At 35.3% G+C, this 22,386-nt stretch overlaps 1 pseudogene; it reads left to right on the plus strand.

Moving 5' to 3' along the window:
• Positions 1-16,356: 16,356 nt before the first annotated feature.
• Positions 16,357-21,746, plus strand: LOC120212939 (annotated as a pseudogene).
• The last annotated feature ends 640 nt before the right edge of the window (positions 21,747-22,386 follow it).

Here is a 22,386-nt window from a genome sequence, read left to right on the forward strand (position 1 = left end):
TAAATGATACAATACCCCAAGTACAGTGGTATCTAGTGTAGTTTACCCTTACTATTATACTATATTTTAGAAAATGTTCAAGTGGAAATATATTTTTTTCGAGTTTTAGGATGATTCCACTTAAAATATGTTTAAATATAGTATAATAATATTTTCCAAAATAGTGGAAACACCTTTAAGCCTATTGAAAATATATTTAAATACATATATTGATTTAAGTGGAAATGCAAACAATATTATGAACTCTCAATAATAGTTTTCCCCTCCTCAATCCTCATATCCTAGAGTTGGAATCTCCTTGTACTAAAAAAAGAAAAGCATACATTACGTATATTGCTTTCTTTTCTCGTGTGAATGAAGGTTGGCCGCAATTTCTTCGTATATGGTCCTAATGATTATTTCTTTCCATCGGTCCTCAAACTCAGAACCTTCTCATGGTATCCCTGGATGTTATTTGCTGGTCTATATGTGCGCCAAAAAGGATTTCATATGGTATTTTCTTGTCATAAAAAGATGTATTTTTGCAGTTTTTACAACTTGCAAGTTACAACGTGATTTGTGCGTAGCCAAGAGAAATAATTTTTACGTGAAGTAGACGATGAGAATTTCGTGTGAGAATAGAGATTATTCCCATGTAAAGTATGAGTGTCCCACACCAGAAATCTGACTCGAAGGGGCTTGCCTGATTGGGCATTCCCCTTTGGAGTGTTGTGTGAAACCAAGAATGTAAGAAGTGTCTGTTTTTGGATTCAACTGATTTAGTTCCCGATGGCAGATCAAGTCATTGTCCCACGCACCATAATGCATGCGCTTCTACACCAGTATCTGCCAAATAAGTGTTGTCGTAACCGTTTTTCGTCCGGGCACGAAATATTTATTTAGCGGGGAAATTGATGTGAATAAATGGTTTTGAAAATAATTTGGGAGTCGCCATCGTCCTTTTGGGTTAGGTAGGTCGAATACCTAAAAATTATCTTTTAAAAGAGTTTTAAGAAAACACCAATTAAAAAATGAGCTGATCTGCGTTTATAACCAAAAATTCGTTCTTTTTAATAATAAAAAGGGATTCGTGGTCGGCTACGTTTAGGGAAGGATTAGCACCCCTACAACGCCCAAAATTGGTACTTTTTAATTATAAATTGTCTCTAGTATTAAAATTTTAAAAATTCAAAAATATATTTAATTTATAATCCTATTATTTCAAAATTATATAAATAATATTTATTTATTTAAAAACATCAGAAAAGAACTTAAGATAGCTCTTTCCTTTGATATTGATAAATATTAATTTAAATACTATTGTTTAATTTAAAATACCAGAATAGGACATCCAGTTGTATTGAGACTGTCCTTTTCTTCGATATTTTAAAAAAAAAATATCAAAATAATTTATTAAATATATATAAATAATTATTATATATATTTATAACTATATAATAATAAAAGTATTTAAATATATAGACAAATAAAACAATAAAAATACAATTAAAATGATATATTTAAAAATAATAAAATAGATGAAAACATTTAGAATTAGTGACTAAAATATAGTAAAAGTAAAATTAAAAATCTAATTCATAATTAATCAAAATATTAGGGATTAAACATGCTATTTCTTTATTTTATTTATTTAGTGACTAAAATAAACTTATTTAAAATTCGAATATCAGATTAAAATAAATTAAAAATATAAACTCAGTATTAAAATATTATTTATTAAAATTAAGGGACTGAATATATTATTTATCCTAAATATTTAAACATACAGGCTAGGACTAAAATGAAATAAAATAAAATTACGAGACTTAATTAAAACATATAAGAATTGATTTTAGTGACAAAAATAGAAATTTACAAATCTAGGATGACTATGCGAGAGGTTTGACCCGTGTGCGAAATTACAGATATACCCCTGCCCAAAACGGCGTCGTTTGGGAGGGGTATATATGATCAAATGGCTGGCCCGTAGGGCCAGCATCCCTCATTCTCTCTTCTTCGTCTCTCTCTAACCGAGAGAGTTTATAAAACTCTCTCGCCTCTCTCTAACCGAGAGAGTTTCCGGCCGTCGCCGGACACCGTACTCCGGTGTTGGTCTCCACCGCCGGCTACCACACGCGGTGGCCGGATTTTTCCTAAAGACCTAAAATAAAGACCCGAACCTCCCAAGGCCGAATCTGGCCTTGGTTTGCCCTAAAAAGCTCTGGATCGGAGCAGATCTAGAGAAATACCTTTGGGTATTTCGAATGTTTCCTCGGTACGTAGCGTCTCCGGTTACCTTGTGGTTTCCTCGGTAAGTTCTTTCTCTTTTCTTTCTTTCTGTTTTGTTTGCTGCTGAGGGTTGTTATTATTTTTTTCTTTTTTCTTTTTTTTGTTGTCGTTCTCTGCCGTGTCTCTCCGTGGCTGTCTGTTCTTTCGCAGGTATGGTGGCTTTTATAGCCACCACGAGGTTCTGTTTGGACCGGTCCTGAGAGGGATGTCTAGGTGAGTCACCATAGCTATGCTGGTGACTCACCATGGAGCTCGATTTGGGCTGCCATCTGGTGTTCTGGAATTTACGGCGGTGAGGTGGCGTGGCAAAAGCAGCGTCGGCAGCGACTGGTTGGACCATCTGGCAGTGGAGGCGTCGGCAGCAGCGTCTGGAAGCTGGAGAGGCAGCTTGAGCCTTCTGGAAGCGGCGGCTGGGAGCTAGATACAAACCCTAAATGGGTTTAGGGTTATATTTTGGGCTTTTGGGTTGGGCCGGATTTGGCCCGTTTGTAATAATAATTAATAATAATATTAGTAATAAATAATAAAATTAGTAATTATAATTATAATAATAATAATTATAATAATAATAATAATAATAATAATAATAATAATATTTAAATGAAAAAATGAGTATCTTCAGCTGCCCCTCTTTGCTCATTCTTGTGTTAACAAGAATAGAGCAAAGACGAAAAGATAATAAGTTTTTCATTTGACTTAACTTGGATCATAATGGAGATATTGAATAAATTCTTCTCTCTCTCCAGATGAGTTCCTCTCATTATGAACTTTCTGCTGGGGATGATGATGACCTCCTTTTTTCTGTGATAGAGTCATTCAAAAGGTTGAATAAGCTCTTGATGAGTTCTTCTCATTATGAACTCTACCTGGCAATGTTGATCCATCAAATGATGAATTCAAGCAAAAGGTTGAACAAATTCTTCTCATTATGAACTTTTTCTAGAAAGGCTGATGCTAATCTATCTCCTTTCTGTGATAGAATTATGCAAAAAGTTGAACAAGTTCTTCTTATTATGAACTTCTTCTTTCTTCTTCAGATGAAGAGTTCTTCTCATTATGAACTCTACCTGGCAATGTTGATCCATCAAATGATGAATTCAAGCAAAAGGTTGAACAAATTCTTCTCATTATGAACTTCTTCTTCCTTCTTCTCATTATGAACTTTCTCTGGAAAAGCTGATCCATCAAATGATGAATTTAAGCAAAAAATTGAACAAGTTCTTCTCATTATGAACTTCTTCTTCCTTCTTCAGATGAGTTCTTCTCATTATGAACTTTCTCTGGAAATGCTGATCCATCGAATGATGGATTTGAGCAAAAGGTTGAACAAATTCTTCTCATTATGAATTTCTTCTTCCTTCTTCAGATGAGTTCTTCTCATTATGAACCTTCTCTGGCAATGATAATCCATCAAGTGATGAATTCAAACAAAAGTTTGAACAAATTCTTCTCATTATGAATTTCTTCTTCCTTCTTCAGATGAGTTCTTCTCATTATGAACTTTCTCTGGAAATGTTAATCCATCAAGTGATGAATTCGAGCAAAAGGTTAAACAAGTTCTTCTCATTATGAACTTCTTCTTCCTCTTCAGATAAGTTCTTCTCATTATGAACTTTTTCTGGAAAAGCTGATCCATCAAATGATGAATTTAAGCAAAAAGTTGAAACAAGTTCTTCTCATTATGAACTTCTTCTTCCTTCTTCAGATGAGTTCTTCTCATTATGAACTTTCTCTGGAAATGCTGATCCATCGAATGATGGATTTGAGCAAAAGGTTGAACAAATTCTTCTCATTATGAATTTCTTCTTCCTTCTTCAGATGAGTTCTTCTCATTATGAACCTTCTCTGGCAATGATAATCCATCAAGTGATGAATTCAAGCAAAAGGTTAAACAAGTTCTTCTCATTATGAACTTCTTCTTCCTCTTCAGATAAGTTCTTCTCATTATGAACTTTCTCTGGAAATGTTAATCCATCAAGTGATGAATTCGAGCAAAAGGTTAAACAAGTTCTTCTCATTATGAACTTCTTCTTCCTCTTCAGATAAGTTCTTCTCATTATGAACTTCCTCTGGAAAAAATAATTCATCAAGTAATGAATTCAGGGAAAAGGTTGAACATATTCTTCTCATTATGAATTTCTTCTTCCTCTTCAGATAAGTTCTTCTCATTATGAACTTCCTCTGGAAAAAATAATTCATCAAGTAATGAATTCAGGGAAAAGGTTGAACATATTCTTCTCATTATGAATTTCTTCTTCCTCTTCAGATGAGTTCTTCTCATTATGAACTCTAACTGACACTGCTGATCCACCGGGTGATGAATTTAAGTAAAACGTTGAACAAGTTCTTCTTCTTCAAATGAGTTATTCTCATTATGAACTCTAACTGGTAATGATGATCCATCAAATGATGAATTTATATCTTTGCTAAAATCTTTGAAATTCCTGTCAAATTTTAACATGGATAAAATGAATGAAAATGCTCCTATTTTGCAAATGTCTAAATATGATGCATGAATGTTGATGCAATTTTTCATTTTACTTCAAAATGGTGAACTCTATTTTCCTCCACTTCATCATTTATTGCCAGGGTCACCTCTGGATATCAGTGTAGCAACTTATGCTATCAAGCTTGCATTTCTGAAGAACCATCTGATCAACTTGTATCTTTATGTCTTCTTTGCTTCATGAAAGTATCAGAAGAATTGTTTCACTTGTGGAACTCTTGCTATAGTCAGAGCTATGACTTTGATGCCCCATCTTGTCTTGGATAAAACCAACTTTATTTGTTTGGACTTGTGTAGAAATCCCATAAAGTTTTCATCTTTGAAAAGAGAATCTGTCATCTTTGAAAAGAGAATCTATCATCTTTGAAGAGTGTAGATGTAGATATGCCTGACTCAGCAGGGATTAATTAGGAGAGTAGAGCCTGTTCTAATTTGACTCTTGAAACATATCACAAGGAAGATTTATTCCAATTCCTTTCATGTCTCCACATATAATCAGATTTCGAATAAGGCAACTTGGACCATATCATGTCGAGATGCTTAGCAACAACTTGTCGTTCAACCTTAGTTGGCTCCACTAGTTTCTTGTTGTCAAAATTTTCATCTCTCCTTCTGTGGAAAGAAGTCTTCATTATATTTCACTTTTAATCTTGAAGTTGAAGAAGACAAAATTCATCTTGGGTCAATAAATGGAAACCATATGATTGCAACACTGGTTCAACACCATAATCACTGGTTCATAAAACATTTGACAACACATTCATCATCTCATGTGGCTTCTGCTTGGATTGCCGGTCAAGAAACTTCTTTGCATAGTGTTTAAAACTTTTGTATAATGTCACAAGACCATTTGAAAACAAAACTCCATGGGGATTCAAGTGTGATGTTGGTATGACCAAAAAATTAGTCAAATCCACAAGATATGCTAGTGCTAAATTGAAGAAGAGACACCAACTGATCTTGATATCATCTCGGGCAGAGGCAAAGTGTGATACAGATCACGTTTTCTTCGCTGGGGATGAAACACCCATGATAAAACCAAAATAGATGAAAACCCAGTTCACCCTGGCTAGCAATGATGATCCCAATAACAACGGGAATAACAGTAATATAAGTGAGAGTCGAGTCTCCCTTTTCAATGTCATCAAGGAAGCAAAAACTGATGTGAAAAACAGCTTCATAATCTCAATAGTATAGTTGAAACTATTTGCTAGGAATCTCAAAGAAATATTTTCAATTATCACCGACACACAGAAGGCCAAATTCAATGCTGAAATCTTAAGGAACTGAAACCTGGATCGAGTAGTCTGCCTGAGGATCATCTTTATTTATGCAACCGTAATGTAGTTTATCAAAGAACACACTGTCATACGGTTAAGAATATTAGGTTTTTGAAAACATACTTGCTGAGTAACATTTGTTCAACAACATGATCATAATGTAACTGCCTGATGAACGAAGCAATTATGTATAGTCAGTTCGACTGTCACTGTTTTACCATTTTCATTCTTCACACCTTTCTGTCTCATTGGAAATATTTTTTCAAGTCAATGATCTTGACACAGGATGATATAGGCCTTCAGCATGCCCCACATTGGCTAATACAAGTGTTCAAAATGCATCAACAGTTCTGATTCTGATTGAAATGGGTTTTCAGCATACCCCAGCATTTTGCTGATAAATATTCAGAATATTTCAACATTTCTGATTCTGTTTGAAAAGGGTTTTCAGCATGCCCCAATATTTGCTTCTTGTTAATATGAGTCTTCAAAATACACCACATGGATCTGTCTGAAGTAAGCTCTAAAATGTCCCAATATTGCTTCTTGTTAAGATGAGCCTACAAGAATGCCCAAATATTCATATTGCTGTGAGCCTTCAAAATGCCCCAATATTCTATTTCTGGTTGAAATGGGCCCTCAAGATGTCCCTCTAGATTTATCTGATTCACTCTCAATCTCTGTTTGACTGGAATGTCATGATCCCCACGAGGTCCAATTTTGACATTGATTTGTTGTAGGTACTTGTAGCTTTATTCGTGTCCCAAATCTATTTATCTTGAATACTCTCATTCTGGTGTCACTAAACAGTAGTGTTATCAAGTAACTGAAATTTCTTCATGTTGTCACAAACTTAAGAAGTATTCAATCATTCTGACAGAAACGTCTGAGATATGTATCTTCTGAATGAGGTGACCCTTTTCTGTATTTGGAGGGATTTAGTCAGACAGAGCAGTGAAAATAGTTTGGTAATCCGTTCCAGGCTGACACAGTGGCTTATCATCTTTCAGTGAAAGCCATCTCTGAAATATACTTTTCTGTGGGGAGAGAAACCAATTTATGCGAACAGTAATCTGATGCAATAGTAAGACTACATATACAGTGGTACAGGCTCATAAAAATCCATACCCATGCAACATGTTGATTCTGATAATAATTCATCTGATTATGAAGCGATCTTTCAGGATGATTTCACAGATATTGATAGTTCTTCTGATATCGAGGAAATCATGAGTTCTGATTCTGATGAGGAGAGTAAACTGTTATACTTGACAAAAATGGGATTCTCAAAGGCTGAAGCTTCAATAACCATGGAGAGATGTGGTTCAGATTCATCAATTGCAGAATTGACAGATTTTATATGTGCTGATCAAATGTCTAGGGTTACTGATGCACTTCTTATGGTAGAAGATAGGAAACCATTATGCAATGATCCCAATTACAAGCAAAGGCAAAACTTGGGTTATGATTTGTGGAAAAAGGAAGAAGCAGAGGAAGCTTGAAAAGAAGCTTCTTAATGAAGATGATCATGCAGTTCATATTTCGATTCCAATGATCGGTTCTGTAGTTCCTACCAAACCAGATCAAATAACTCAAAGAATACTTCCAGAAGATGCTATGAGCAAATTCATCTTCTAAATTCAATGATTGGTTTTGCCAAACCAGATCAGATAACTCAAAGAACACTTCCAGAAGATGCTATTAGCAAATTCATCTTCCAAATTCAATGATTGATTCTGTCCAACCAGATCAGATAACTCAAAGAACACTTCCAGAAGATGCTATTAACAAATTCATCTTCTAAATTCAATGATTGGTTCTGTCCAACCAGATCAGATAACTCAAAGAACACTTCCAGAAGATGCTATGAGCACATTCATCTTCCCAATTCAATGATTGGTTCTGCTAAACCAGGTCAGATAACTCAAAGAACACTTTCAGAAGATGCTATTAACAAATTCATCTTTCAGTTAATGTTTGGACTAGGATATCACAATACTTATTTGATGTAGAGCCAGAATTTGTAGATTCGAAGTATTTCCATGCTACTACACTGAAAAGGGCTATATTCATAATTCTGCCAATTAAGAACAGATTTTCTCTTATTTTGCTTCCTCCATGTGCTGATGCTTTTCCATTGACAAAGAAATGATGGCCTTCCTTCGAGTGTCCAGAAGTATGTTCTTGATGAGTGCTGAAAATGGAATCTAGTAGGGGTTGGAAGGGATAAAGTTACTCCACTTGAACCTGATGAGGTGGAAATACTTCTAGGTTTCCTTAAAAACCATACATAAGGATCTGTTTAGAGACATGTTTCCCAGTGATATCAATGTCTTGTTTCTTTTTGCTGGAATCAGTGCTGCAAAGATCGCCTTCTACTGTCTTAGTATATCTTTGAAAACAGATGTGCAAGAACTGAATGGTGATCGGTTGGAGCAATTGATGAATAGATTTGGCGGATTCGACCTTGTTGTCGGTAGCATCCCGTGTAACAATCTTACCGGAAGCATAAACATCATCATGATTAACTAGAAGATTTTTGTTGGCGCATTTTCTTGTAATGACTGCTACGACAGCTGTCTCTTCTGCTGCTCCAAAATACACACTGCCATATCTCACTCTTCCTTAACTATGGAAAGGTTTAGTTGATGGTAAAACTGGTTATCTCAACTTTTGGAATCCTGTACAGCATACAAGTGTAGAATCTGTTCCAATATCTTATTCTGTGCCCTAAGTCCTCAAATTCAAATTCAGCAATCTTCTGAAGGACATAATGGGTATCATCTTGACAAAGAAAGTGATCGGCATAGAAGAAGTAGCAATGATGTATCAAGACTTGAGCCAGCATCACGGTATAACCAGAGTGCAGGTAGTGACTTGCTCATGGTTCTATAATGTAATCTTCTAGAGAACATGAATTGATGGTTGGAGAAAATAATCTGTCTGGTGATCCTTATTGCCCTCAGTATGAGATAAACGATCTTTCTTGATGAGCTGCTGATAATGTCATAGGAGAGTGTCACAAGTTCAATTCTCCAGACTTTCTGGCTTCTTGGACCACTTGCCTTCAAAAATGTGAAGTGCTTCATTATTCTGGCTTCGTTCATTCTTTTTCTACAACAGAGGTAGAATAAGCAACAATTGCTTTAAGGACCTTCCTCATTTGAGACTGTACTGTTTGAAAATGTTTTTTCTCCTTTCTTTATTGAAGAATGAAAGAATTTTGCAAAGTATTACCCTTTTCAGGTTCACAATATAATCGAATCATAAACAAGGAGTTTTATGAATATCAAATAAATCAACTACACTTTTAAATCATTCAAAAATCATAGTCCTATGGCAAGTGTCAAAATTATTGACTGATTTGAGGTGTAGGTTGATTTTGGTAAAGTAGGTTCTTTCAAGTTGGTTCAGTATGTCGCTTCGGGCTTCCACTAACTTAAAGAAATGGTTGTTATGCTCATCTTGTAGAGATGCTTCTCGTTTCCAGAATCTCAGGAACGTTTTTGAGATGTGTGGTGCTTTATTAAGAGCTTAAGATCGTCTCTTATGTCGTTGTTGCACCATTCAATATTCGAGCCGCCTTTTCAGGTTTTCAACTCGAATCCTCCTTTGGTTTCAAGATGTTATTTAAAAATTTATATCTTGAACCCACCTTTATCATTTTTCATATCATGCATTAAAGATTTTAAAAACTAATTTTTGCAAATAAAAATCAATCTTGGAAGACGGAATGAATTCTAAAGATATCATCTTTTACTTAGAAATCCATGTATGATTAAAATGGACTTTTCAGGTACGTAACGTAGGCCATGGCTTATGGTTACGAAAGAAAGGGATAAAAAGGCCCAAATAAGTGTTTAAGGGTAATCAAACCAAGGATCAATTCATTCTGATGCCATCAATCTTGCCTTGCTTAACTTGGATCTGCTTTGTTGGGGATTTTTCCATCAATTGGATCCCTCAAGACTGCCAAATTTTGAATTCATTTCCAATTTCTCATATCTTCAGCATTTCTTGCTCTTCTTGTTTGTACTTGATCAACTTTGTAACTTGAGGCTCAATAAATCACCCATCTTGATTCAATTTTCCTTCTTTTTTTTTCTTTTTTTTTTCTTCTTTCTTTGCTGGATGAGTATAATACTTCAATTGCTTTGAGCACCTCCTTTTCCTTTTGTATTTTGAAGGTTTTCCATTATTCTTGATTGGATTGATCTTCAAGCACTCTGTATTTGACATACTTTGTAGTTCAAAACTTTCATGACTTCATGGAAACTTGTCTTCGTAATAAAACTGTATTGACAATCTTTATTCTTGTGAGCCAATATCCTTTACCTTGCCCCCCAATGTAGAGGGTGATCCTTGGTTAGGATTGAATTAGAAGAAAAATTATTCAGGCTCAAATGGGGACAACAAAGGATATATATATATATATATATATATATATATATATATATATTAAAGGATAAATGAAACAATGCCGTTCATCATCTCATACACAGAAACCTTTGTAAAAAGAGGTGTCCACAGGGGGATGAATATTCAAGATTAACTTTATTTACATGAAAAAATGTAATTAATGCATGATATATTTATTTCAATCAATCACTTTCCCCTTCTTCTTTGAGTATGCCCTAATCACTCGAAATTATCATCAATGAGTTGGTCCATGATGCCTCATCTCGTCTCTTCTTGCAGTAAAATTCACGAATAGTTGAAAGTTTGGTTCTTTTGAGGTCTTTTGGTTTATGATGGTTTTGTATTTGGAAGGACAAATGTGTGACTTATAAAGTAATGTATATGGTGGAAGGTAGTATCATCAATCAATCGACTCTACCCGAGAAGGTAAACATCTAGAGTTTGTGTCTCAAAAACAGGTAGAGACATTTCTTCAGAGTCTCAGATAAATGTAGTGTCAGGATTTGGTTTTGGTAAAGGTCGAGTAATTGGTGTTGGATGGGATATGGAAGATATAATTTTATCACTTGCCAATAGATCTATAACTCTTGCAAATTTAAAAGAATATTTAATCTACTTGATACTCAATAATCTCAAGATTAAAACTTGATTCTTTGTTCATAACCATAAAAGCAACACAATTTATTTTTTTGCACAAAAGGCGGAGAAAGAAACAAAAAAACAAGTTCAAACAAGATGCTGAAAATAGAAAAGTACTATAGTGGTAGATAACACTTCTACTTATTTATTTATCATGACTCATCACTCCTCTATTGTTGGGTATGTACTTGGCCCAGGATTTTATCCTTATTTGCTCCCCATTTCTTGATCATTTCTTGTGTCAAGACTCCCTTATCGACGAACGTCTCTATTTCCTTTAACAGTGACCAATAATTCCCTGTTGAATGTCCAGATACTCCCAAGTGAAAATTACAGAAGCTATTTTGATCATAGCAATGAGCATAAGGCCTTGGTGACACCTTCACCAATCTTGGTGTAATGTATTGAGCTTTAACAAAATGAGGGTACAGGTCTGAGATAGATTCTTGAAACACCTTTAGAGTTTTTCTCGCTCGCGAGGCTATCACTTTCTTTGATCGTTCTGAACGAATGAATGCTCTCATGTTATCGAGGGGGTTCTGAATGCTCATTTCAGCTATAACTGGGGTAGTGTTCACCAGACTCCTTAGATTGCCCCTTGAGACCAAATCTTGAATCTGTATTGAATTACCATGCTCTTTAATAGGTTCTTGATCATCAGACACTATCACATCGAACTCATCATTATCATTCAAAACCTTATTCATAGCCTTCACAGTGGGATCCTTTAAGGGTTTCTCTCCATGGAGTACAACATTTATCAGGTCCATCAGTTTTGTCATTTGCTCTTTTGAATCATTATGGGATTTTTTACTTGATCAATCATCTCTTGTTGAGTCTTGATAAGTTGCTCTTGTAGTTTCTCAATTCTACCAACCCTTGCTAAAATCTCATTCATGGTTCTTATCCTTGTTTAGGAAGACCAAGTTAGTTCCACTTTGATTTCAGAAATTCTATCATGGAATTCTCCACGAATTACTCTCATGTTTTCATGTTTAAATGTATGTAAAATAGTTTAAAACCAAATGTAATTATGTAAAAATGAAAATGTAAATACAAACGTAAAATGCAAATGCAAATTCAAATGTAAATATGTGAATGTAACAATAAAAATGCAAATTGTATAGTACAAAAACAAATATAAAAGTATAAATGCACAATGAAAAATGCAAAGATGCAAAATGCAAATGCATGTATGAAAAGGTGTTTACTCAAGAGTGATTATCTTAGAACAGATTTCATTGAACACAAAAGTTTCGGTACATCAAACAAAACTTTACATATAGTGATATCTTTCACTTCTAACTTCTCCAAAGCCCAGTTAGTTTCCATTTATGCTCAAAAGTTGAGTCTTCAGTCTGCTTCATCTCCTTGTAAAGTCAGCTAAATTTATCATTTAAGAACCATATTATTTGTCTGGACTGCAACTTCTTCCATGACATTCTCTTTCATCTTCTGTGTTATTTCTCGGAGTTGCTCATTTTCCCTTGTAAGAGATCCTTTCTGTCCAAGAAGTTCTTGAACAAGATCTTCATATATGTTGCAGTTCTTTTTCAGCTTGGTGACCCCTGTGATCCACTCTTGTGGGGTACTTCCCAGGCCAGTATTTTGAAAAGCTTGACTGATTTTCTGAAAATCTTCATGCATAGTTTTCATTTCTGTGCTCAATTTCTTGTTTTGGTCGTTCAAGTCCTTCAAATAACATGCTTGAGCTTCATAAAAACCTCCACTAATCTGAATGCCCTGATTGATGCTCTTACCATAGACTGCTTTTGGTATCAATCTGGTAGGATCTTTGTGTAATACTTTTGGTATTAATATAACAGGATCTCTGTGTGCTTTTCTTGCTTCTATCCTCGGAGTTTCCTCAGGATGTCTTTCTTTGGCCGCATCATATTTTGTTTGATCATAAAACTTTTTGTCTATTTACGATTTCTTTCCAATATGATGAACAGTCTTTCCAGTAAACACCTTTTGGTTATGCCATGATCATGTAATGCAAACAAAAGAAATAAAATATAAACAAGTTTAAAGCAAACAATATGTATGAAAAAAATGATAAGTGAAAAAAAAATTGGTTAGTACCAATTAATGGAAAGAAAAGATCATATTTATCAAAGTATAAATCCTAACCTCATGCTTTCTAGTTCCATGCTTTGTTTGGAAAAATTAACCTAACTGTATGATTTCTAGTTCGCAGGCATTTATTCAGAAAAAAGAAAAAATAATGAATAAATTAAAAGCTAGAACTTATTTATCCTTTGTGTACACTTACGGACAGAGGTTCAATATTGTCTTAGATCAGGTGAAGTGCTAGGGTTTATTATATGCAAGGTTTCAGATCTAAGAATAAAGGTACTCGAACTGTCCTTGTTGATGCCCCCTTGGGCTGTCAACCCTCAATCCTAGTCCATTATAGACTTAAGCGGATCGAGTTCAATTCGAGGGGATACATTTCTCTATACCTGATACGGAGAATAAATTCTCACGAAGACATAGAGCATATGAACCCCGAAAGTTACTTGCTAGGTCTGACACGGAGAATAAATTCTCACGAAGACGTCGCTTTCACTCCCACTTAAAAGGGACAAACTCAATTATAGAGCTTTATGTTATGCAATGCAAGTGTTGTGTGTGAGGAGAAATGTTCAAACCTCTAACAGAAAAAATAAATAATGAAATAAAATATTTGCAAATAAAATGAAATATTAATAAGAAAATATATAAATACTATGAAAATAATAAGTATATATAAAAATTTTGAAAAGAAAGAATTAAAAATTAAATATATGAATTTTTAATTTATAATTAATAGAGACAATTTATAATTGATTTTAAAAGATTGACCGGTCCCCAGCGGAGTCGCCAAGCTGTCGTAACCGTTTTTCGTCCGGGCACGAAATATTTATTTAGCGGGGAAATTGATGTGAATAAATGGTTTTGAAAATAATTTGGGAGTCGCCATCGTCCTTTTGGGTTAGGTAGGTCGAATACCTAAAAATTATCTTTTAAAAGAGTTTTAAGAAAACACCAATTAAAAAATGAGCTGATCTGCGTTTATAACCAAAAATTCGTTCTTTTTAATAATAAAAAGGGATTCGTGGTCGGTTACGTTTAGGGAAGGATTAGCACCCCTACAACGCCCAAAATTGGTACTTTTTAATTATAAATTGTCTCTAGTATTAAAATTTTAAAAATTCAAAAATATATTTAATTTATAATCCTATTATTTCAAAATTATATAAATAATATTTATTTATTTAAAAACATCAGAAAAGAACTTAAGATAGCTCTTTCCTTTGATATTGATAAATATTAATTTAAATACTATTGTTTAATTTAAAATACCAGAATAGGACATCCAGTTGTATTGAGACTGTCCTTTTCTTCGATATTTTAAAAAAAAATATCAAAATAATTTATTAAATATATATAAATAATTATTATATATATTTATAACTATATAATAATAAAAGTATTTAAATATATAGACAAATAAACAATAAAAATACAATTAAATGATATATTTAAAAATAATAAATAGATGAAAACATTTAGAATTAGTGACTAAAATATAGTAAAAGTAAAATTAAAAAATCTAATTCATAATTAATCAAAATATTAGGGATTAAACATGCTATTTCTTTATTTTATTTATTTAGTGACTAAAATAAACTTATTTAAAATTCGAATATCAGATTAAAATAAATTAAAAATATAAACTCAGTATTAAAATATTATTTATTAAAATTAAGGGACTGAATATATTATTTATCCTAAATATTTAAACATACAGGCTATGACTAAAATGAAATAAAATAAAATTACGAGACTTAATTAAAACATATAAGAATTGATTTTAGTGACAAAAATAGAAATTTACAAATCTAGGATGACTATGCGAGAGGTTTGACCCGTGTGCGAAATTACAGATATACCCCTGCCCAAAACGGCGTCGTTTGGGAGGGGTATATATGATCAAATGGCTGGCCCGTAGGGCCAGCATCCCTCATTCTCTGTTCTTCGTCTCTCTCTAACCGAGAGAGTTTATAAAACTCTCTCGCCTCTCTCTAACCGAGAGAGTTTCCGGCCGTCGCCGGACACCGTACTCCGGTGTTGGTCTCCACCGCCGGCTACCACACGCGGTGGCCGGATTTTTCCTAAAGACCTAAAATAAAGACCCGAACCTCCCAAGGCCGAATCTGGCCTTGGTTTGCCCTAAAAAGCTCTGGATCGGAGCAGATCTAGAGAAATACCTTTGGGTATTTCGAATGTTTCCTCGGTACGTAGCGTCTCCGGTTACCTTGTGGTTTCCTCGGTAAGTTCTTTCTCTTTTCTTTCTTTCTGTTTTGTTTGCTGCTGAGGGTTGTTATTATTTTTTTCTTTTTTCTTTTTTTTTGTTGTCGTTCTCTGCCGTGTCTCTCCGTGGCTGTCTGTTCTTTCGCAGGTATGGTGGCTTTTATAGCCACCACGAGGTTCTGTTTGGACCGGTCCTGAGAGGGATGTCTAGGTGAGTCACCATAGCTATGCTGGTGACTCACCATGGAGCTCGATTTGGGCTGCCATCTGGTGTTCTGGAATTTACGGCGGTGAGGTGGCGTGGCAAAAGCAGCGTCGGCAGCGACTGGTTGGACCATCTGGCAGTGGAGGCGTCGGCAGCAGCGTCTGGAAGCTGGAGAGGCAGCTTGAGCCTTCTGGAAGCGGCGGCTGGGAGCTAGATACAAACCCTAAATGGGTTTAGGGTTATATATTTGGGCTTTTGGGTTGGGCCGGATTTGGCCCGTTTGTAATAATAATTAATAATAATATTAGTAATAAATAATAAAATTAGTAATTATAATTATAATAATAATAATTATAATAATAATAATAATAATAATAATAATAATAATAATATTTAAATGAAAAAATGAGTATCTTCAAGTGTTTTAGTGTAAACACTTCCCCCTGACTATTCTCAGCAAAGTTCAACATCTTTGGCTGTTATTTCCTGAATCAAATAAGAGGATAAGAATGTCCGTGGCAATTATTAATAAGGATGACTTATTTGTGAATCCAGATTGAAGAAGATAAGAAACAGATATGTTTCCAGAGATTTTTTTATTCGAGTTTCTTGGTTTCATTGTTCACAATGTATGAACCCGTATGTTTATGGTGAATCTCGAAACAGGCATTGATGCCTATATAAAGCCCGCAACATATCACCCCATTCACCAAGCTCGTCTCAAGCCTAAAGGAACCTGGATGACTTGTCTAAGTTGGCTTTGTTTTCTTTCTCTTTTCCTCTATATCTTTCCAGCTCTGTCATCTTCAAACTTGCTATTTCAGGTAAAGCTTGCACTCAATTATTCATCTCGCTTTTCCCCCTTGTACAAACACATATCTGCTAAGGCAATTTTATTACTGAGTTCATACAGCAGATATCGGTACAGCCCACTATTATACTACACTGAAACAGTTCACATGATACATGCATGTGCAAATATTATGCGGAACTCTCAACTAATTGTTGCTGATAACTTTGATGATATGCAGGGGTTCAACTGGGAGTCATGTAACAAGGCTGGAGGATGGTATAACTCTCTCAAGAACTTCATCCCTGATATTGCCAATGCCGGAGTTACACATGTTTGGCTTCCTCCACCTTCCCAGTCAGTTGGACCCCAAGGTATTTCAAGTGTATTAAGGCATTGCTTGTTCTGATGGACCGATGCCGGTTACGATTCTATTAGTACTATCGTTATGAAAGACATTTTACAGTTTACCTAAATTACCATGAAAAAGAAATATCAGTTGATGAATCATCTCTGTTTGTTTAGTTTGCTCTCTCCAGTTTCTCACCTCCCTACTTTTTTTTTATTACTTTCAATGGGTATTAAGGAAGCAAGTAACAAATATTTTTCCATGTTTCTGAAATCCAGGATATCTTCCAGGAAGGCTATATGATCTGGATGCATCAAAGCATGGATCTCAGGCTGAGTTGAAACTAATTCAAGCATTCCATCAAAAGGGAACCAAATGTTTAGCTGACATAGTGATAAACAATAGAACAGCTGAGTTGAAACTATTAAGTCAAGATGCACATCGCGGAGCATTAAATGACTGGGTTGAAGCTGCTGGTGGGGTTGTCAAAGCATTTGATTGTTAGGAAATAAACCTAGTACGAGTAATTTCCCTATAACCAGATTAGTGAGAATGCGAAATAAAAGCGGAAAAATAATACCCGAAATTGATAACGGAGTTCAGCCAATTGTGCTTACGTCTCCAGACTGCTGTAGATCTTTTACTAAGAGAGAAAATTTACAGGTGTTTACAAAACACTCACTACTCACAAGAAAACTCTCTAGTATTGGGAGAAAGAAATGATTTTTGGGATGGTTTTGAAGCTAAATGAGCTAGGGTATTTATAGTTGAAACTTAGAGACTAATCTTTGAAACTACCATACAGTGCAATGACTAAAGTGAATTTACCCATTCCTATTTTCAACAAACATCTACCAAACTTTGAAAAACATTTTTCAAAGAAACATTTACCAAACTTTGAAAACCATTTTCAAATAAACATTTACCAAACTTTGAAAACCATTTTTTCAAAGTTGGTTACCAAACTTGAAAACATTTTAATACTTTCAACAATCTCCCACTTGAAGACTGATTTTAATCTGTCTTCACACCTCGATCAATGCAATAGCTTTTCTAGTCTTGTTACTCTAGCATGCCAACTGAAGTTGAACACAACTTCAGTTTGTCTGTAGTCACCGTCTTTGTCAACATGTCTGCCGGATTTTGAGCTCCACTGATCTTTTCAAGTTTCAAAATCCCATCTTCCAGAAGAGACCGGATAAAATGATATCGCAATTGTATGTGCTTTGTCCAGGAATGAAAATACAGATTCTTTGCTAGATGTATAGCACTTTGACTGTCGCAATACAAGACATTGTTTTCTTGTTTCTTGCCTAACTCTTCCAAGAATCTTTGGAGCCAAACCATCTCCTTGCTGGCTTCCGTAACAACGATATATTCTGCTTCAGTTGTGGAGAGAGCAACTATCTTCTATAGTTGAGAAACCCAACTCACAACGGTTCCTCCTAGAGTATAGACATACCATGTAGTGCTCCTTCTGATGTCAACATTTTCGGCTAAGTCAGCATCTATATAGCCTGTCAGTATCGTATCTCCACCTTTGAAACAAAGTGCTTTGTTTGTGGTACCCCACAGATATCTGAGGATCCATTTGACTGCTTCCCAGTGTACCTTGCCCGGATTATTAATGTACCTGCTAACAACTCCCACTGCTTGAGCAATATCTGGTCTGGTACAAACCATGGCATACATCAGACTTTCAATTGTTGAGGCATACGACACCTTCACCATTTGTGCACATTCTTCCTCCGTCTTTGGTGATTGTTATTTGGAGAGTCTGAAATGAACACCTAAAGGTGTACTTACTGGTTTAGCATCTTGCACGTTGAACCTGGAGAGTACTTTGTTGATGTACTCAGCCTGTGATAATATTAAAGTCCCCGACTTTGTGTCTCTCTTGATCCTCATCCCAAGAATATGCTTTGCAGCACCCAAATCCTTCATAGCAAACTGCTTCGACAATTTTTGCTTCAAGTTTATAATCTCTTGCATGTCTGATCCTGCAACGAGCATGTCATCAACGTACAACAATAAAATAATGAAGCTATTGTCGAACATCTTGATGTAGCAACAATGATCTTACCAATCTAAGACTAGTTTCATTTTCCACCATTATCAGACCTCAACCGCTTGACTTTCAGACTAGTTTCATTTTCCACCATGGCCTTCCATTTTCTGAAGGTATCAAAGACTTCTGATTTCTTCTTCAGCAAATAAACACACACCTTCCTTGTAGAATCATCGATGAAGGTGACATAATATAATGAGCCTGCAAGAAATGGAACTGGAGATGGTCCCCATACATCAGTATGAACCAACTCTAACTTTTCAGCCTTGGGTGTCTTACCAATCTTTGCAAAGCTGACTTTCTTTTGTTTGCCAAAGATACAATCCTCGCATAGTCCGACATCTACATTCTTTAGATCCGGTAGCTTTCCTTTTGACAAAAGTATCTTCATCCCTTTCTCGCTCATATGGCCAAGCCTTTGGTGCCATAAGTTTGATTTTCCATCAGCATTTGCTGCAGCAATGATATTCTCTAAATTTGAGGTTACATAGAGAGTACCAGTCTTCTTACCACGAGCAATGACGAGTGCTCCTTTGGTGATCTTCCATTCACAGCCTGAAAAAGTTGTGATATATCTTTCTCCATCAAGTTGTCCTACAGAAATCAAATTTCTTTTGAGGCCAGGAATATGTCTCACTCCTGTCAGCTTCCAGGTAGTCTGGTTTGGCAACTTTAGTCGGATGTCTCCTTTTCCGACGATCTTCAAGGTTTCATCATCAGCTAGATGAACCTTCCCAAAATCACCACTGACATAGTTCTCCATGATTTCTTGGCATGGGGTAGAGTGAAAAGATGCCCCTGAATCCAAAATCCATGATTCAATCGGACTGTTGACGCTTAGAATCATGGCATCACCTGTCTCCTCTATCACGTTGGCAGATTTCTGTGCACCGATATTTTTCTTCGGTGCTCGGCAATCTCTTTTAAAGTGACCCTTCTTGCCGCAGTTATAACATGTAAAATCTTTCTTTCCCGTTCTTGATTTTCCCGTTCTGGATTTGGATCTGCCACGATTTGAATTTCTTCCTGAAGTTCTCCCTCTGGACTCCGTGTACAAGGCTGAGGAGGTTAATGCTTCACCCGATTCTCTCCGTCGAATTTCTTCGCTCAGTACCAGATCCCGAACATCGTCGAATTTCAATTTACTATTTCCCGACGAGCTGCTAACTGCTGTAACAGTAGCATTCCAACTGTCTGGTAGAGATGATAAGAGAATTAAAGCTCGAACTTCATCATCGAATTCAATTTCCACTGAACTCAACTGGGTTGTGATTGTGTTGAGTTCATTTAGGTGTTGTGCCATCGATGCCCCTTCCGTCATCCGCAAATTGAATAATCGCCTCATCAAGTGCACTTTGTTTGAGGCTGATGACTTCTCATACATATTGGAGAGAGCCGCCATAAGACCTACTGTGGTTTTTTCCTTTGCTATGTTGAAAGCAACAATGCGGGATAACGTCAGTCGGATAACTCCGAGGGCTTGTCTGTCGAAAAGAGCCCAGTCTTCATTCTTCATGCCCTCTGGTTGCTTTCCTGAGAGAGATTGATATAGATTTTTCTGGTACAAAAAATCTTCGATCTGCATCTTTCAAAAGCCAAAGTATGCACCATCGAACTTTTCAATTTTCACATTCCCTTCGTCTGTAGCCATCGCTCCCACTCGAATCTGGTTTCGTTTGGATCGTTTCTGACAATTCTTGCGAACCACCGTGTATTAGAACACCTCCGTCGATAAACTCGTATCGCCGACAATTTTTTTACTATTCACGTGAATAATAATAAATAGTAACCTCGCAAAAAATTGACAAAATTCACAACCAAAAGCTCTGATGCCAGTTGTTAGGAAATAAACCGAGTACGAGTAATTTTCCTATAACCAGATTAGTGAGAATGCGAAATAAAAGCGGAAAAATAATACCCGAAATTGATAATGGAGTTCAGCCAATTGTGCTTACGTCTCCGGACTGCTGTAGATCTTTTGCTAAGAGAGAAAATTTGCTGGTGTTTACAAAACACTCACTACTCACAAGAAAACTCTCTAGTATTGGGAGAAAAAAATGATTTTTGGGATGGTTTTGAAGCTAAATGAGCTAAGGTATTTATAGTTGAAACTTAGGGACTAATCTTTAAAAATACCCTACAGTGCAATGATTAAAGTGAATTTACCATTCCTATTTTCAACAAAAATCTACCAAACTTTACCAAACTTTGAAAAACATTTTTCAAAGAAATATTTACCAAACTTTGAAAACCATTTTCAAAGAAACATTTACCAAACTTTGAAAACCATTTTTTTTAAAGTTGGTTACCAAACTTAAAAACTATTTTAATAATTTCAACATTGATTTCACCACGAAAGGGGTTCTAAATGCTGCAATGCAAGAGGAGTTATGGAGGTTGAAGAATTCAAATGGGAAGTTTCCTGGAATGATTGGAATTTTGCCTCAAAATGCAGTGACTTTCATTGATAATCATGACACAGGCTCCACTCAGAGGCTTTGGCCTTTCCCATCCGATAAAGTCATGCAGGGCTATGCTTATATCCGATAAAGTCATCCATCATAATTTCTCTCATCTGTAATCCTTTCTTCATTCTCTGCCCCCTTTGTACAACTTACTATACTTGTGCTGTCAAGCATCCTAATGAATGGTTGAGTTTGTGATGTGCAGTTCTATGGTCACTTAGTTGATTGGGGATTAAAGGACGAGATTACTAAACTGTCAGCAATAAGGAAGAACAATGGAATCAGTGAAACAAGCAAAGTGAATATTTTAGCCTCTTATTCTGATCTTCATGTGGATGCAATTGATGACAAAATCATTAGCAAAATTGGCCCAAAGATGGACCTCGGGTAACCTTGTACCTTCCAACTATCAGCTTGCTACCTCAGGGAATGACTATGCCGTGTGGGTAAACAAATGAGACAGTCCACACATTTCCAGGTTGAATTTCATGTACTAAAAGGAATCCACATTCCCCCGTTTGGTTATCCGGGAATCTCATTTCCGGTAATGTAAGATTACTAATAGTACATTTTTTGGGGTATATTACCGGGAATGTCATTACCTCCATTTCCTTAGGTATTGTTGGATTACTGGCGTTTTGGACCAAAATGCCCTTAATTTTTTTTTTTCAAAAATATCATTCTTTTGTCATTGAATAATAAAAATTATACGAAGGTTAAATTACAAATTTATCCTTAAACTATTTTAGATTTACAAAAAAAAATCTATAATTAAAATTTTAACCAAACACGGTAATCTTACATTCCCGCTAAACCAACCAAACACAAAATATAACATTCCCAATAATATTATTCCCTGGTAATCTTACATTCTCATTGGTAATCTTATATTTCGTGAACCAAACGCACCGTAAAAGGCTATTACGGGTTAGATTTCTGTTTGTATGAATATTGTTAGTAAAATAAATATCTATGATCATATATATATATATATATATATATATATATATATATATATATATATATATATATATAATAGTATTTAAATATTAAAAAATATCAAATCTATACGATCAATAAAGCGATATTGGTAAAATT

The sequence above is a fragment of the Hibiscus syriacus genome, unplaced genomic scaffold (genome assembly GCF_006381635.1).
Source record: "Hibiscus syriacus cultivar Baekdansim isolate YM2019G1 unplaced genomic scaffold, ASM638163v2 tig00110017_pilon, whole genome shotgun sequence".
Lineage (NCBI taxonomy): Eukaryota > Viridiplantae > Streptophyta > Magnoliopsida > Malvales > Malvaceae > Hibiscus > Hibiscus syriacus.